This window comes from Nelumbo lutea, chromosome 3 (assembly GCF_056320005.1).
Source record: "Nelumbo lutea isolate HS-2025 chromosome 3, American lotus-T2T, whole genome shotgun sequence".
In the NCBI taxonomy this organism is placed as follows: Eukaryota; Viridiplantae; Streptophyta; class Magnoliopsida; order Proteales; family Nelumbonaceae; genus Nelumbo; species Nelumbo lutea.
Genome location: NC_142686.1, coordinates 78,131,957 through 78,150,689, shown reverse-complemented (window position 1 = coordinate 78,150,689; position 18,733 = coordinate 78,131,957).

Below are 18,733 nucleotides of genomic sequence, written 5' to 3'. Positions count from 1 at the left end.
TAATAATTAACAATTATATAGGAATGGCAACGGGGTTCAGAGTAGGGCACCCATTCCTTTCCTTGCCCCATAGTAAAGACACTCTACCCCATCCTCGCCCCGTCCCTAGTGTCACACGGGTTCAAGGCAATGTAACCACTCCTCAATGTCGGGCGAGTTCAGGGGCAAGGCACTCCACTCCTCATCAAGGACGGAGAATCCTCGAATTTCCCTGTCTCGTCCCCAATAGTGGACGAGTTCAAGTAGAGGTGTAAATTGGGTCATGCTGGGTCGGCACAACATGACCCACATGTGGCCCGCACAAAGTGCGAGTCGTGTTGTGGTAGCCTACGAGGTGTCCTAGGGCGTGCGTCCCTCCTCTAGGATAATTTGGGGGGTCAGTTCGGCACGACCCATGGCTTGAGCCTACATAGGCCCATGTTGTGTCGTGGGTCGGGTTGGGCCTTGGGCCAGAACATGCCGCACACCAAGCCAAGCTCAAGGCAAGGCACCCACTCCCCGTCCAATGTTTTTTAAGTTGGACCAGATAGGGAACCATTCTGGGGTCGAACGGTCTAACTATTCGATCCAAATGGATGACATGCTCTAACAAAAATAAAATTAGAAAAACAAAAAAAGGCCAAAAACTATTGCCCGGGTAGATAGTTCCACCGCCCAGGTCAACGATTCACTAACCAAATAAATGGTTTTTGGACAAAAAGTGGTTTTGAGGTGAAATGGTGTCCAATTTCCAATTTTTTTGGTCTAACCATCTGGTTTGATCCAGTTTTGAAAACACTATCCCCGTCAACCCAATATTCAATTTGATCAAAAGGATATATTGAGTATCAACTATATGGTAAATTTCTAAAAGTACACTAAATTATCTTTAATATTCAAAAATGGAATTTTATTAAAATTTTGGAAAATTTATTGTACTTGTGTAATTTTGAAAATTTATTCAAATTTATTTAAATTTTTGTTAAATAATTTATTTTCTTTTTAAATGGTTTACTTATAGAATTAGACTAATTTATCTTATAATTTCTAATTAAACTAACCAATAATTTTGTATGATGCGCAATCCGGTCGGTCCTACCTGCCGGTTACCTTGCCTCTGACGAAATTGGAAGTGCTTGAAACAAAGAAGAAAATGGATATTTCCGGGGAGGAACCCAATTGGAACACTCCGAAGCTCAAGTTAGTGCTCTTGAGAAGGCAAGGGAAATGAGGGACTTCAAGACCAGAAAGAACAAGAATCACATACCTTCTTCTTTGGGGGAAAGGGGGTCTTTTATAATCACCCTGGTACACTCACTCCCATACCTCTGCCAGATCGGGCATCAATACCTCCGCCAGATCGGGTGTCATCATTTCCGCTAGACACCAGTTTGGGTGTCATAACCTCTGCCAGTTGCCAGTTTGGGTGTCATAACCGCCACTGTCTTCCTAGTCAAGGCCGTCTCTGCCACGTCTGAGATGGCGGTGGCAGGTGGCCGTTGGAGGGCGGCTGTCATGTGTCGGGCCCCTAAATCAGTCAGGCGGGCCGCCTCCGTGTACGGGCTTCCTGGATGTCAGGTACGATTGTTTAGCCAAGCGACTTGGAGCCGAAGTGGCGTGCGAAGTGAAGTATTGAGTTTGGATAGAAGTGTGGCCCGAACTGCCCCGAGGTGGGTCAGCTCGGGTTTTTGCCCTTTGCGCTCCTTGCAAGGCTTAGGACCTAAAAGGGAGAGCTCGGGTTCTTCCTTGCGGAGCTCGGGCGGTGGGTTCCTTTTTTGGGGGAGCTCGGGACTCCTTTTCTTGGACCTCGGGTTGTGGGCCCGCTGTCGTGCCTAGTTGGCGCTTCTGCCAGGTCACTCTCGGTTGCTTCCACGTGTCACGTGGCCAAGGGGTCGGGCCAAATCTTCCTCCATCAATTGCCCCCCACTCCCCGTGCCCGAGGTCCTGACCCGGCGTGGGGAGTTCACGGGATGACGGGTGGATTTGCCTTATGACGCATTGGCCTTGGTTTGGAGCTTCTCCAGTCTGACCTACTTGTGTCTTTGGCCCGATCAGGGTCGGCTTGGTTCGACCAAGGGTCAATCCCAGGTTACGTGCAGTTCACGCGCGGGCGCTGAACGATTTTAAATTTTTGAATATTGAAAATGCACGCTTCCTGACTTCTTCCTCGGGGGGCGTGCAACCGGTTTTGCAGGGAGTCGTTGGATGGTTTTGATCTTGGCCATTGATGCGCAAGTACAGTGACTATAAATAGTGGGGGGGCCCTGGTCACTTTCCTTCGCCATTCTTCAGCATTCGTTCCTTGAGCTCGCGTCCAAGGCTATCAGCTCGCGTCATTCTTCGTAGTCCATAGCTTTTCCCTTGTGAGTCCTCAGCCTTTTTTTTCAGTTCAATGTCTAGCTCGGGTAGTTTAGATTGCCTTCTAGGGGGGTCAGATGCTGGGTCCACGAACCGAGCTGCTGGCGCTGACAGCCTAAGTGAGTCTGAGACAGTGCCCAAGGTAGAGCTCGAGGAAGAGCTCGAGTTCGAGCCCGTGGGTCGAGTTACCTCGGGTAGCTTGGCATCCACCTCCCGTCGAGGTCAGATGCCAGATAAGTTCAGGCCTTCCATTATGACGCCTGAGAGACTTCGGTCCTTGATTGCTCAGTATAACCTGCCCGGGGAGTATACTTATTTTTTACCCTCGGGCAACTCCCTTGGGAGCATGGTCCAGACGAGATCATGATATTCCGGGAGCAGCTTGTTGCCGGGCTGCGCCTTCCCTTCCATCCCCTTATCATCGAGGTCATCAATCACTTCGACGTTACTATCGGTCAACTCCACCCGAACTCCATTCGCAACCTTGTTGGGACCATCTCCCTTTGTTGCGAACACTGCCTTCCCTTTGGACCTGGAAATCTTTTCTGCCATTCTTATGCTCAAGAACCAAGCGGGTCCCCTGCCCGGGAGTAGGCGAGCCTACTTCTTGTCTCCTCGTCCGAGGTTCAAGCTTTTGCACGATCTTCCGAACAAGGTCCCGGCATGGAAGCGGGACTACTTCATGGTTCGAAGTGCTATGGGATGGCCGTTTCCTACCGAGTGGGGATTGGTCGTTCCTGATCCCGGTGCCACGTTGGATGAAGAAACGATGAAGGGCCTCCAGGATTGGGCTCGACTTGGACTCAAATGCGAAGTCTACCTAATGGAGGCCAAGCTTATCCAGGCCGGTCTGAGTTCGGGAAGGTTTCTTGCTTCAGAGGCTTGCTTTTGCTTTGTTTTTTATTCTCGTCTTTTGATGCCGAGCTCTTTTTGCAGGTGTTATGGAGGCAAAGAAGATTCGAGGTGCGAACTTATTTGATGGTAAGAGGAGGAGGAAGCGAGTGTTAAGCGGGTCCGTGCCGATCCTTCCTGGGTTGCGGAGCCCGATGCACCGAAAATGGAGCCTCCTGGGGAGTCTGAGGTGGCCCCTCCAGTTGAGGAAGCGGCAGGGGTCCCCTATGCCGATACTGCTTATACCTGGGCTATGCCTTCAGGCTCGGGGAGTCAGGATGGGACTGAGAGCCTGCTGACGCCGAGCTACGCTCTCCGAAAAAAGTAAGGCTACTTGCCCTGAGGAGGTCGCGGTGTGGGTCGATCTTCCTCCGCAATACATAGGCACGTATGCTGCTACTCACACCACAGTGGTAAGTCGAAGTAGTTTTTTTTTTTTTTTTGTCGGGCTGATTTTGTTCTTGTTTTGGCAGGTGAACTCCTCTATCCACGCTCTAACAATCCAGGCAGAAAGGGGCTTGAAGCGAGTGTAAGCTGCCGAAAAGGCTTCCGGCGCTGCACGAGTCGAGCTAACGAGGTCTCGGAGGGACAATGAGGCCTTAGGATTGGTGGTGAGACACATGGCGGACCTGAAGTTGGACCTTGAGCATCAGGTCGAGTACCTTCAAGATGATATCGGGGAGAAGACAGAGATCTTCTCTCAGGTCGTCGAGGAGGCGAAGGTGAAGGTTGTTAATGATTATATCGCTTGGCCGCGCTTTGACAACAAGATGGTGGGCTCGTACAGAAGGGGTTTCAAGTTGAGCCGATGGATGATAAGGAACACGTACCCTGAGCTCGACATTAGTGCCATAACCACTTCGCGCATCACTCCGGAAATGGCTGTTGCAGCTGATGATGATGCGGATTCCGAAGACGAAGCGGGACCTTCAGGTATTGTCCAAGTCCCTTTTGAAGGCGAGGAAGATGTACCTCCCGGCCTGTGAGCTCCTTGCCATTGTTTTTCGTTGTTTTGTTTTTTTTTTTGGAATGAAATGTAAGCAAAATTATTTTGTAATGAATAGTCCCCTTTTTTGGTTAAGTGTTGGGCAGTCATTTTCTCTTTTTGCCGAACCGACTATGTTGTCGAACTGCTAGATAGGCCCCGAGGCGAGTTAACATAGTAAGGTCATACGCCCGATCTGTTCTCTACCTGGGCTATGCACCTCAGGACCCATACTTGTGCAGCCTGCTTCGTTGATGAGGTGCCGAGGTCATCTTCAGCTCGGCATTCTTGCTCTTACGGTGCCGAGGTCCTTGTTAGCTCGGTATTCTGGCCCTTAGGCTCTAGTAGTGGCTCATGGCCTGCTTAGTTTGATAATTTATAGGTAATATCGTCTTAAGTTGACGATGTTCCATGCCCGGGGTATCTGTCTACCCTCCAGGGTCTCGAGCCTGTATGCTCCCCCGAGTGCTCTCTTTACTCGGTAGGGTCCTTTCCAGTTCGGCCCGAGTTTGCCAACGCCGGGCTCAAGTACCATGATCTTGCGGAGAACCAGGTCGCCAATGCGAAAGTTTCATTTCTTAACTCTGGAATTATAGTACTGAGCTACCCTTTGCTGGTACGCTACGGTCCTGATGTACGCGAGGTCCCTCACCTCGTCAAGTAGGTCGAGGTTGGTACATGGCTCGTCGTTATTAATATTGTCGTTGTATGCTTCCAACCGAGGTGGGGGGACTTCGATTTCGGCTGGGATGACTGCCTCTGTGCCATACGTGAGGTTGAAGGGAGTTTCTTCGGTGGCGGTCTTCTCCGTAGTTCGGTATGCCAATAGGATGCTAGGTAGCTCGTCTGCCCATAACCCTTTAGCTCGGTCTAGCCTGGCTTTTAGTCCACGGAGGATAGCTTTGTTCATGACTTCTGCCTGACTGTTTGCTTGTAGGTGCGCAACTGACATGATGTTTTGTTGGATCCCCATGTCTTGGCACCACTCTTGGAATTTGATGTCCTCGAACTGCTTGCCATTGTCGGAGATCGGCACCCGAGGTAGCCCGAAGCGGCACACTATGTTCTTCCAAAAGAAGTTTTGGACGTTTTGAGCTATGATAGTTACGAGAGTTTCAGCTTCGACCCACTTGGTGAAGTAGTCTACTGCCACTACTAGGAACTTCCTTTCTCCTGTTGCTGGCGGGAATGGCCCAAGTAGGTCGATACCCCATTGTGCGAAGGGCCACGGGTTGGTGAGGTACTTGAGGTCGGCGGCGGGCTGGTGGTGAATATTGGCGTGCTTTTGGCACTTCTTGCACTTCCTGATTAGCCCTACGGCGTCTGCTTTTATTGTTGGCCAATAGTACTCTTGTCGTAGTGCTTTCTGGGCGACGGCCCTACCCCCCAGGTGTCCGCTACATAGGCCTTCATGAATGTCATGGAGTACGAGCTCGGCTTTGGGAGGCCGCAAGCAACGCAGGTAAGGGAGCGTGTAGGATCTTTGGAACAGTCGTCCGTCTATCATGACGTACATGGCTGCCTGACGCTCTACCCTCCCGGCGGCGTTGCGGTCTGCGGAGAGGGTTCTGTGTAGCAGGAAGCTCGCGAGTGGATCAATCTAGCTCGGTTCTGCTTGGGCGACAGGAGCGACCTCCTCTGCCCCCTAGAGAATTATAGGCCGAGGTAAGTCCTCTTTGTACACAGTTCTCATGGTGTTGTCACTAGTGCTGGCTAGCCGGGACAAGGCGTTGGCCTCAGCGTTTTCCAACCTCGGGATTTGCTTGATGAAGTGTGACTGGAAGCTAAGCAGAGCCTCTTTTACCTTTGCCAAGTAAGCGATCATAGTTGGTTTGCGGGCTTCGTATTCCCCTGTAACTTAGTTTACCACGAGCTGGGAATCGCTACAGATAACTATGTGTTTTGCCTTTACCTCTTGCGCCAGGGCTATCCCAGCTATCAACGCCTCGTATTCTGCCTCATTGTTGGATGCCGCGAACTCAAAGCGTAGTGCGTACTCCAGCTTCGTGCCACTCGAACCGTGGAGAACTACACCAGCTCCGCTGCCCTGCTGATTTGAACTGGGTGACCTCATGGGGCTCAGACTCAACCGGCATGGGAGCACCGAGCTCACCCAAACTGGGAGCCTCGTGCTCAACCAGGCTGAGGACCTCGGAGCTGAACATGCATTCTACAACAAAATCCTCCAAGGCTTTGGCTTTGATAGCGGTTTGTGGCTTGTACTGGAGGTCATACTCACTGAGTTTGATGGCCCACTTCGTCAATTGACCTGAGACCTTGGGCCTAAGTAATACTTGCCTCAAGGGTTTGTCGGTGAGGACGATGATGGTATGGGCTTGGAAATACGAACAGAGTTTGCGGGCCACAATGACCAGCGCATAGGCTAGCTTTTCTATCTCCGAATATCTTGTTTCTGCTCCCTGAAATATTTTACTAACATAGTAGATGGGTCATTGGACCCGATCTGCTTCTTTTACCAGTACCGAACTGACCACTTCGTCGCTTGCCGAGAGGTACAGTTCTAAAACATCGCCCTCTTCGGGCCATGTCAAATGCGAGCTGGCATTTTGGGTTCCACTCGAACCCTTTGCCTTTTATTGCCTTGAAGAAGGGTAGACAATGGTGTGCTGACTTAGACATGAAATGACTTAGAGCGGCTCTTCTGCCATTTAGCCTCTTAATCTCCTTCACTTTTCGGGGTGGTCTCATATCTAGGATGGCTTTTATCTTGTCTGGGTTGGCCTCAATACCGCGTCGGTTGATGATATACCCTAGGAACTTACCCGAGGTGACACCGAAGACACACTTATTTGGGTTTAGTTTCATGTTAAAGTGACGCATAATTTGAAAGACAGAATGCAAGTCTTGTATTAATTCATGCAAAAATTTTGTCTTGACGACCATGTCATTTACATAACATTCTATCTTTGTGCCAATTAAGGGTTGAAACAACTTATTCACAAGCCTTTGAAAGGTCGCCCTAGCATTTTTCAGTCCGAAGGGCATAACCTTGTAGCAGTACAGGCCGAACTCGGTTATGAAGGCGGTTTTTTCTTCATCGGACAGGTCCATCCTGATTTGTTTGTAGCCCGAGTAGGAATCCAAGAAGCTTAGCAACTCGTGTCCCGAGGTCGCGTCCATTAGGCGATCAATCCTGGAGAGGGGGAAGCAATCTTTTGGGCAAGCTCGGTTCAGGTCGGTGTAGTTGACGCACATGCGCCACTTGCCGTTTGCCTTTTTTACCAGAACAGGGTTGGCCACCTAGCTCGATTTATGAACTTCCCTTATGAAGTCTGCTGCGAGGAGCTTCTTGACCTCCTCATCGACCGCCCTCCAGCGCTCTGGGGCTAAGTTGCATTTCTTCTGTTTAATGGGTCTAACTACAGGTTCAGTATTGAGCTTGTGAGTTATAAGGTCAGGGTTCATACCGGGCATCTCTATCGAGACCATGCAAAAACATCTAAATTTTGGAGTAAGAAACTTACCAGTTTGGACCGCAAGGGTTCTTCCAGGGATGCTCTGACCTGAAGTAATCTGGCGAGGTCTTCTACCGAGATAGAGATGGGAACAGTTTCCTCCGTTGGTGCAGCTCGCTCCTCGTTATGCTCCACAGGTCGCTCCAGTTCGAGGTCGCCGGTTACCTTGGCTTTTCCCTTGAGGGCAGCGACGTAGCACTTATGGGATTCGAGCTGGTCGCCCCGCACTATCCCGATGTCGAATTCCATTGGGAACTTCATAGCTAAATAGTAAGTGGATACCACAGCCTTTAAAGCGTGGGTGATCAGCCGACCTACTATGGCATTGTAGGGGGAGGGGGTTGCAACCACCAAGAAGTCGTGCCTGAGTCTAACCGTGCTAGGCCACGTGCCGACTTCCACAGGTACTATGACCTTTCCCATGGGTCTGACCTCCTCTTCGCTAAAGCTGACCAACGGGGTGTTCGCAGGCTTCAAATCACTCTCTTGGAACTGGAGTTTGTCGAAGGCCGCTTTAAAATGGATGTCTGTCGAACTGACGGATTCAATGAGTACGCGCCGGACTTCGAAGTCATTGATCTTCACCTTTATGACAAGTGCGTCATCGTAGGGGTAGTGGACACCGCGTGCATCGTCTTCAGTGAAGAATATGGGGTCTTCCATCCTAGGCCGCTTTGGGGGATTTTGTTCTTCTCTAGTGGCTTCCCGGCTTGATGCCCGAGCTGCTGCCGAGGTGCATCATGCTACGATCGATCCTCCAACGATCACGTGGATTGTTCCCCGAACTGTTCTTTCCTCTGGGGGTTGCTTCTGCGGTTCGGCTGGCCAGCTACTGGACTTGAGAGCATCTCTGCTGTGCTCTCCCTACCGACTTGTCTTATTGTTATTATTGTTATTATTATTATGTTGTACAAAATTTCTTAGGTACCCGTGACGGATAAGTTCTTCTATCTTGTCACAGAGATTATTACAATGTTCAGTGCTATGACTATGGTCTCTATGGAAACTGCAGTACAAGTTTTTATTCCTCTCGTTCGGGTTTCCCTTCAGACGAGGTGGCCATTTCACGTATGGGGCATCTTTGATTTTCATTAAGATCTTGGCCTGCTTCGCGTTCAAGGGAGTGTAGTCCATCCGACCTGCTAAGGGAGCTCGGAATGGCTGGCTTGGCTTCACCCCCCGAGGTGGGTCTTTCCTTCTGTCATCTGGGTTGGAGGGTTCGCCTCCCCTCTTCCTTTTTTTGATCCTGCTTTCAATCCTTTGACTGATCTCCTCCTCTGTTCTTATGAATTTGTCCGCAAGCTTGAGAAATTTAGCTACGGTCGCGGGCTGGTTGACTACCAAGAGCCACTTGAAGTCCTTGTGTGTACACCCCTCTTGGTTGTTGCGAGCTGTACCATGGGGTCTAGGCCCGGTATCTGCAAGCACACATCATTGAACCGCTTGACATAGCCCCGGAAGGATTCTCCTTCCCTCTGGACTATTCCAAGGAGGCTCTCCTCGGTTCAGGGACATCGCTTGCTAGTTACAAAGTGCGCGGTGAAGACTTGCACAAACTGGTTCCAGCTTCTTATCGACCCAGGGGCCAGCTTCCTGTACTAGGTGCGGGCTACTCCCCTGAAGGTGGTAGTGAAGACCACACACATGCAGGACTCGCTGGCCCTCGCCAGGTGCATTTGGGACTAGAAAGCATTAACATGGTCATTTGGGTCAAAGGACCCATCATACTTGTCTAGGGGAGGGAGTTTGAAAGAATAGGGGCAACTTTCACCTCGTCCGAGCTTGTTTCTTCTTTACCTCGAAGCTCGGGCAGGATGCAGGTGGTAGTTCGGTGACTTCGCCGGCGTCTTCGCTGCTGCTGAGGCTTGGTATTGGCGCTATTTGCCTTGGTTTCGCCGAGCTCGATCGGCTCGGAGTGTTGGTAGTCCGCGACCAGGATGTCGAACTGGTTCTCTACGAGCGGGAGCTCGAACTTAGAGTGCCAAGGTGCTGACTTGATCGACAAGGAGGTTCCTGATCCACCGTCGAGCTGCGAGGCGGGGGTAATTAATCTTTCCCTTCTGCCCGGGGATGAGGCCTGGCTCCTGGAGGGGTTCTGAAGTTGGGAGGCTTCCCCTCGGTGAAGGCGCCCACCCTGAGGGGAGGGTTTGACCGGCTTCGAAGCAGGGTGCCAAGGTGGGAGCTGTGGTTGGTTCAGAGGCAGTTGGGGCAAATGCTGTTGATAGTGACACTGAGAAATGCGGTGCAGTACTTGCTGCTGATGGAGCTGATGTTGCTGGAATTGCTGCATTTGGGCTTGCATTGCCTGCATGCACTGCATCAAGTCATCAAACTGGTTCTGGCTAGTCGCCAAGGGGACAACAGTCGGTTTGGCGAAAGTTGTCTCGATAAGGGGGGGGAAGGGGGACATTCACAAGTGCCACCGCACTTGGTGCATTGAGGTTAGGGATTTCGTCCGTCGAGAGGGGGACGATGAACTGTCCGATACATTCGGTGGTAAGTGGCCGTTGGAGGGTGGCTGTCATGTGTTAGACCCCTAATCAGTCAAGCGGGCCGCCTCCGTGTACGGGCTTCCTGGGTGTCAGGTACGGTTGTTCAGTCAAGCGACTTGGAGCCGAAGTGGCATGCAAGGTGAAGTATTGAGTTCGGATAGAAGTGTGGCCCGAACTGCCCGGGGTGGGTCAGCTCGGGTTTTTGCCCTTTGCATTCCTTGCAAGGCTCAGGACCTCCAAGGGAGATTTCGGGTTCTTCCTTGTGGAGCTGGGGCCGTGGGTTCCTTTTTTGGAGGAGCTCGGGACTCCTTTTCTCAGAGCTCGGGTTGTGGGCCCGTTGCCGTGCCGAGCTGGCGCTTCTGCCAGGTCACTCTCGGTTGCTTCCACGTGTCGCGTGGCCAAGGGGTTGGGCCAAATCTCCCTCCATCAATTTCCTTTTTTTCAATATTATACTAATTTATCATAATAATTTGTGTAATTATTTGTTGAAATTATAGTTTTCCATTTCCCATAGTCATTTATCTTTAATTATTTCCAATAATTTGCAATGAAAACTACATAATTTTTCAATGGTTTTCCAAAATCTACCAAATGTAATAAATTTTCCTACAATTTCCAAAATATTCTAATAATTTTCAATAATTATTTAATGCATTTTAAATAAACTTTCAAATACTTTATATATTTTAATTTCAAGATTATTATTTTATGACAATGTAGTTTTATGAAAATTTTATTATATTTGTGTAACTATGGGGATTTATTGAATTTTTTTTAAATTGTTATTTAATTATATTTTTTTATTTGATAGTTTATTAACAAAATTACACTAATTTATCTTTTATTTTTTAATATAAATTAATTAATAATTTCATTTTCTAACATTATAATATTTTGTTCCCCATTTGTATTTGGTTATTAATTATAATAATAACAATAACTAAAATCTTATACTTTTTGATAATTGTTAAATATAATTCTCAATTTTATAGAAATAAGTTAAAGAGTTTTCAATTTCTATAAAATGTTGTTAATGAGTTAATTAATAACAATATTTAGTAATTTACTAAGTGTATTAATAAGAATATTCAATTTTTGGCAATTTACTAACTGCAATTTTATTAACTTTTGGTAATAACACTATTTAATACTCATTGAATATGGGTGGGATTAAATATTAATTGTATTTAACTATTTATATGAATATTTTAAATGAGGGAGAGTGCATATAAAATGGGGGAATGCATTTTAGGAATTGATTAGGGAGTGGAGAAACATGATATTTTCCTATTGGTTTAAATGAAATACCTTAGGAGAGAAATTAAAATAATATTTTTAGGTAGTTGGGTGACATGGCTTAATGGGAGTGGTGGGAAGGGAAGATGAGAGAAAGTCAAAGAAAATGCAGGGTGGGGATTATGGAACAAGGAGAGGCATGGTAACGAGGACCCTACTTTGTTAAGCGAAAGTTAAACAATAGAAATAAATAAGAGTATATAATTGTTTTATATTTTAACTTTTTAATAAACGATTAAACTCAACTCGAGTTGGTCAGTTTTCTAGCATTTCATATTGGTTTTGATTTAATAAATATATATTAATATTTTATATTTTAAATATAATTTTTTAATACGGGAAAATAAGGAAATTCCCATATCTGTTAGTCCAAAATATTTTATATCATAGATTTAATTTTTGTAATTTATTTTTTAATAATATTATTGTAATTTATGAAATTTAAAGTTAATTTTTAAGTTTAAATATTTTGAACAAACAAACAAACTAAACCAAAAATAGACCCAAATCAATACAACCTGAATTGGTGGGTTTTCGCTAATGGTCAATCAGTTTCGAGTGACAAACTACAAGCTTGTCCAGATCAATTTGGTTAGCGAAACAACCTGCAACTAAACTGAACCAATCATTGAACACTCCAAATTTAATAACAAAATTAAAAATACATGTATAAATAATTATTGAAAGCATATTTATAAAAACAATAAATAATTACTAAAAATAAAATAAATAGTAACTATAGTATATATAAATATATACGAAATATACACTATTATTGTAAAATTATTACTAATAAATATAATTTTGGTGATAGTTATTTTCTATAACTATTAATTGATATAAATGAAATTAGTTATTTACAATATTATTTAGTTATTGAAATAATATTGTTATTAAGTTCTTAAAATATTAATTATTTATTCAGTTTAACAATCCATAAAATTATAATTGTACTATTAATACATAAATCACTATTAATTTTGTAAAATATTAAATTATTATTAATATGAATATTATGAATTCTATTATAATTATTTTTCTACTTCTAGGATTTTTTTTTTAAATTTATTACATAATTTCATTATTTTAACTATTTAATATTTTGTCATGGTAAATATTTAATTAATATGTAAAATATTTAAAAATTTTCATTATTTGAATTTTATTTATTTTAATGCTATTACATAAAATTAAATATTTTGTTATATTATTTATCTATTTTTAATGTTTTTTATTTAAGTTTTTAAGTTATTGAGATATTTAAATAATGTTTTATTTTTTAATATTAAATTTTTATTATTTGAATAACAATTAAATTGAATAAGTAATAAAATAATAATTTATATTGTTACTACATAATTTCATGATGAATTTTGTAAAAATATTGATTTATTAATAATACAAATATAATTAAATCTATTAATTTTTTGTGTTTTGAATAAATATTTTAAATTTAGTATATAATTTTGTTGCAACATTTAAATAGTTCTTAATTTTTTTAATTAATACTTTCTTTAGATAGATATAGATAAAAAGTGGGGGGAGAGGATAAATAGGAACTAGAGATAGTTTATGAGAGAATCTCTCTACTAAATTAGAGATAATTTAAGAGATAAATAGGAGTTAGAGATAATTTAAGAGATAAATAGGAATTAGAGACAATTTAGAAGGAAATGGGTGAAAGTGGTGCCACTTGGCTAAACATTAGAAAAGCAAATCCCTCTTTCTTTATGGTTGTTAGAAATAGTTAAGCATATGTTGGTTTAATGGGTAATTATGTGGAATTAAAAATTAAAATTCAAAAAAAAAAGAAAATTAGGAAGGGGGTTTGAAACAAGGAGAGGTATGGTGATGTAGACAAACCAAATTTAATATATATATTAAATAAATAAAATATACAAATTTATAAAAATATAATATAAAAAATATATAAATAAATAACATATATATATATATATGTATTATATATTTTATTTATAAATATATAAATATATATTGGATCAAATCTTCTTGGATTGAATTGGATCATGATTTGATCCATTTGCACCTCTAGCTCGACGGGAGAGGTGTAAAACGGTCTGGGCTGCCCACCATGCCTTAAAAAGGCCTTCCAGCTGACGGGTCATGCTAGGCACCACACAACCCCTTGGCCATGGGATTTTGACCCACAACACAACCTGCCTTGCCTAGCAATAGCTGTGGAGCCAATTATAATACTCCACATCAATTATAAAATATATGGGACCTATTTGGGTTATGGTTGAGCTGGCCAAGGATGCCATGTGTCAGCCTCTGTGGCCATCTTCTCTCTCTAGCCACATCAGCACCACGCATGATGGAAACACCAAGAATGAGTGCCTTGCATGGATGAGGAATTTAACTCCGTTGGGGAAGAGGAGACATCTCGAAGACCTCAGCGAGCAACCTCATCCCGAAAACCCTAGAAGCCTCATCCGTTTAGAAAACGAACGTCCAACTATAAATAGGTAATCTCCACCTAGGGTAAGGGACTTTTGGACTTTGAACACCTTTGCTCTACCTTCTCTGCTCGGACTAGCATTGTTTACACTTTCTCGGCCCAACAACTTAACTATATTCAACTAACTTGAGCATCGGAGTACCTACCCAAGGAATAATTCCTCAGGCCTTTTATTTTCCCTCTTGGTTGCAGATCCTAGTGTGCGGCTTCGTCCTTCTACCTCGACTTCGTCTAATTGGTAGGATTATCTAATAGTGCCCTCGGTTCGAAGCACTTTGGATTAGACATCATCAGATTGGTGTCGCCTGTGGGAAATGCACAAAAAGTCATTTCCCAAATCTCATTCTGCGCACTAAAAAAAACCATGCCTAAGAGCACATATAACCGCTCTAGAGCCTTTTCCCCATCTCGGGGCTCCCACTATTTTTGGATCATACTGCAAACCACCTTGATTAGAAAATTGAGTTATAGTCATAAATCAAGGAAACCCTAATAAACCATAAAAGACATATCAGGAAAAATCTAAAGAAATAAAAAAAAATCTATGCTAAAACACAAACAATCAAAGCAATTACCCCTATATATATTTTTTATGAAAATTTCAAGAACAAAATAAGGATTAAAAGAAGCACAAAAATCAACTAGAAAGACCCCGACAACGACGCCAAAATTCGGTGAGCTGCCGCAGGCACCCAAAAATGAAATTTATACTCCTAAAAACACATACAGTAGTGCGAGTAAGGATCGTTCCCACAAAGAGTATCTAGACCAGTTTTGTGCTACGTGAACAAGGAGGGGGGGGGGTTTGAGTATAATGAAAACAAATAAAAATAAAACAAATGAGGAACAACTGAATTTGAAATATCGAAATTAATCAAAAGAGCAAATCTTGGTCCAAGTCAACATCCACCATCAGAATTTTACCACTGATCATCGATGAAAAAATATATCAATTCACACCTTGAATATTCACCGTTGGAACTATTTTCCTATCTTTCCTTAGTTGCAGTTAATTAGAAAACAATCGATCTATTAACCCTTACTACTAAATAACCCGAAACAAATGTTAAAGATTTAATCTAGTAGTAGTTGTAAGAATTAGAGAGAGATCGATGAAGCTAAACAACACAAGCACAAGCAATTGTATTTAATTTAGTCGAATGTTCTTCCTAAGATCTAACAACTTCTGACGCAGCAAATCATTAAATCCTAGTTGCTTCGTAGATTAGATGAATCAAACAATTACGATCTGATATCTAACCTAGCAGCAGATTGCAACAAATAAAGAACTAGTAGGCCTCCTAGCTATTAAACGAGACAATCATGAAAATAGGCATAGAAGAACATTCTACACTCAAAGCATGAATTAAACAATAAAAATTAAATTAGATCTCACAGTTTTGATGTTTATGAGGCTTCCGTTTCCTTTGACCAAGTATCAAAGTTTAGCCATGCAGGGACATGATGAAGAACTCAAGGAAGAATTAGAGAGAAGAAGAGAGGTTCCACTACTCTTACGTCTGATAATTCTTTTTCTTTTTTTTTTCTCTCTACTTCCCCTTCCCCAAGAGAAGCCTACAAAATCTCCTAAAAATTCTCCTAAGATAACAATCTCCAATTCTGACTTATCAGGGAAGATATTAAAAATAAAATAAAATTAAGTTCTAATGCAAGTGGGAGAGTGGTGATTTCCACATATTAAACTTGTGGGCTAAGAAACGTTTCCAGCACGTGAACAGTGTAGGTGCAGCTATTTCGATCCCAATTCTGACCTCAATGCAGCTAGTATCTCTCAAAACTCAAAACATAAAAGTTTTAGATATTTTCCTTGTCGTTCCAAAGCATCTTGAATCATCTCAATTGGAGATCTGATGAGAGAATTATGCCTAGATTACGAAATGACGCTGAAACTGTCTACAATTGCCCAATTAGCGTCGTTTTTCACTTAACGCCTTCATGCGCATCCTAAATCAAAATATAAGAATAATAAGTACATTTAGGCACCAAATAAGTATAAAAGACTAAATATTAAGGGAGAAAAATATGATATTTTTCATTCTCATCAGGAAAGGTTAATCGGCTAGGGTTTACAATAAAATACAAAATGTCGGGTCGGGATGGGCACGGGCTGGGATTTTGTGACAAATCCCAAGCCCAGCCCGTAAAATGGTCAGGCTCGGGCTTTCAGGCCAGAGGTCAAGCCCGCAGGCTAAAGTTCATGCACAAGCCCGTCCAAGGTTCGGGCCAGGCCATCGGCCTACCCGGCCCATGAACAGGTCTATGCAATTCTAGGCAATGCAACAAAAAGTTGATCACATTCTTGCAATAATGGAGACACTAGGACAGCAGGCTCAAGCCCCTTAGACCATTTTCCCTTGCCGCGTAGGCACTTACCATGGCTAATCCTCATACCGAGGACCCCAAAAAGCGCCACACAGACAGGTAAGGGGCCTGGTTCAATCGTGAAAAGCAGTAGTCATCTAGAAGACTAGACTCGCTAACCCAATCTCGTGAATATGACATCCACAGCAAGTCACATCATTCCATCTAAGTATCAGCTAAAGAACGGCTTGGCCAACGTCTACAATAACTGCCAATCTCGATAGCTGAGTCTAGTTCGGTTTGCAATCCCAAAAAGGAAAAAATCTCATGGATGTGACCCCAGCCGACAGAGACACTGAGATCAGAGAGTTGGGAGAATAGTTGGTCAAACTGGAACGTAGCCGAGTAGACAAAAGCACGACTCCTCCAACAACCCGACCCGAAAAACAACACCATAGCTAGCTCACGAAGGAACCTATCTTCGTTCAAGAGGTCATGGACAAGCTCCCATTGGATGGCTGATGATCTCCTCAGTTCTAGAAGTACGACAGAACCTCAGACCCCAATGACCATGTCGAAGGATTCAAGGCTGTGATGATGATGCATGACTCTTTCAAAGGTCTCATATGCAAGGCCTTTGTCGCCACCCTCCACGAAGTCCCCAGAACTTGGTATGCCTCCCTTCCTCCGCAGTCCATATCCTCTTGGGTGCAATAGGAGACCCAATTCTTGGTGCAATTCATCGCCAGTCAGAGACATTGGAAGACGTCGGCCAGCCTCATGCGAGTACAACAGAGGAAGGGAGAGACCTTGAGAGAATACATGGCAAGGTTCAAGGCCAAGGCCCTCCAGGTCCAAGCCTTGGATCAGTCAGTGGCAGTGACAACAATCATGAGCGGCCTATACTCCTCTATGTTCAACTTCTCATTGTAGAAGAACCCTCCTCCCAACTTCACAGTGCTCATAAAGCATGCACAAAAATATATGAACATTGAGGAAGCCCAGGCACTGCGAAGGAGCGAGGAAGACTAGCATGATCGAAAGCAGAGAGATCATGATGAGCGCAGGTCAAGCCAACGATCATAGTGCGACGGCAACCCCACGAAAGACCTAACCAACCACAGACAATCGAGGCCAGAACAAGACCCCAATGGGTACTGCAGGAATGGTGTCCCCACCACATAATGGCAAGAGAATGGCCATCAAACTCTGCACACCCATCCAACTAACAGTCCAACTAAAGAGCGTGCAGCTCTCCAAGACTAGGTGCCACCGAGGTCTTCAGCAACATTGAGAGCTTGGAAGCACCTTGGCTAGAATAAGACCAAGGTCAAGCCAGAGACCTCAGTCAATGAAGACCATCGACCTCATTCAACATAAGATCAAGACCACTAAGCTAGAGACCTCGACCAACAAAGACCAATGACCTCTGCTAGCATAAGCTCAAACCCACTGAGCTAGAGACCTTGGCCAATAAGAACCAAAGGCCTCCAACAAGCCCAAAGTACAAGAGCATGGCCTACACTCCGTATCAACCAACCAAATTTTGAAGCAAGACAACTTAGAGAAAGCAAAAAGTATCACAAAATCTGCTCGGCAAAAAGATGTAGTTCTCCATTAATGATAAAGATTAGTACATCAATCAAAAGCTTGGCATACTGAGCTGAATACAATAAAGAAAAAAAAGGGGAAAGGGAGCACATCAGTCTTCCATTAGGGGGCCTTCGGCTCGCTCCTAATCGGCAGCAGCATCATCCCCTTTGGGCGCTATGGCATCAAATGGGTCAAACCCTTGAATGACTTCGGCCGCCTCAAGGAAGTGATGCATGAACCTCTGCAGACCTTGGCCTCTTCCCCTGGTGAGGCGTGCACTCTACCGAGTGCCTTTGTGTCTCTGCGGTCCCGAACTGCACACCTGAAGCCCTAGCCGTCTGTGCCCTTCTCTCCACCATGACCCTCATGCATCGAGCCCTTTCTTCAGCACTGGCCATATATGCTTCTGCAAATACACCACCAAGTTAGAACCAAGTAAAAACAAGATCAAATATTAAAGAAAAGAAAGATCATGTAACCCACGGATAATGGCCGCCGACTCCTCCCTAGACAGCTCAGCCTTAGTTGGCGGCTTCACCTTGGTTCTCAAAATATATAGCTTGGTGGGGAATGGCCAACTCCCTGAGTAGCGCACAAAGAAGAAGCTCTCTTTCCAGTGTTTCATTGAGGAGGGAGTCCCGATGAGCACCTAGTTATGCAGCCGAGCTGAGAAGTAATAGCCTTGCTAGTGCTTCTTCAGGTGCAGGAAGTAGGTGAACATCAGTAGGGTGATGTCCACATTGTGGACCGAGCAGTAGCAGGGAAGGCCAACAAAATACCTAAAGGAGTTGGGCATTAATTGAACCAGTTGGACATGGTACCACCTCAACACCGTGGCAATACCCTCACTCAGAGGAAATCT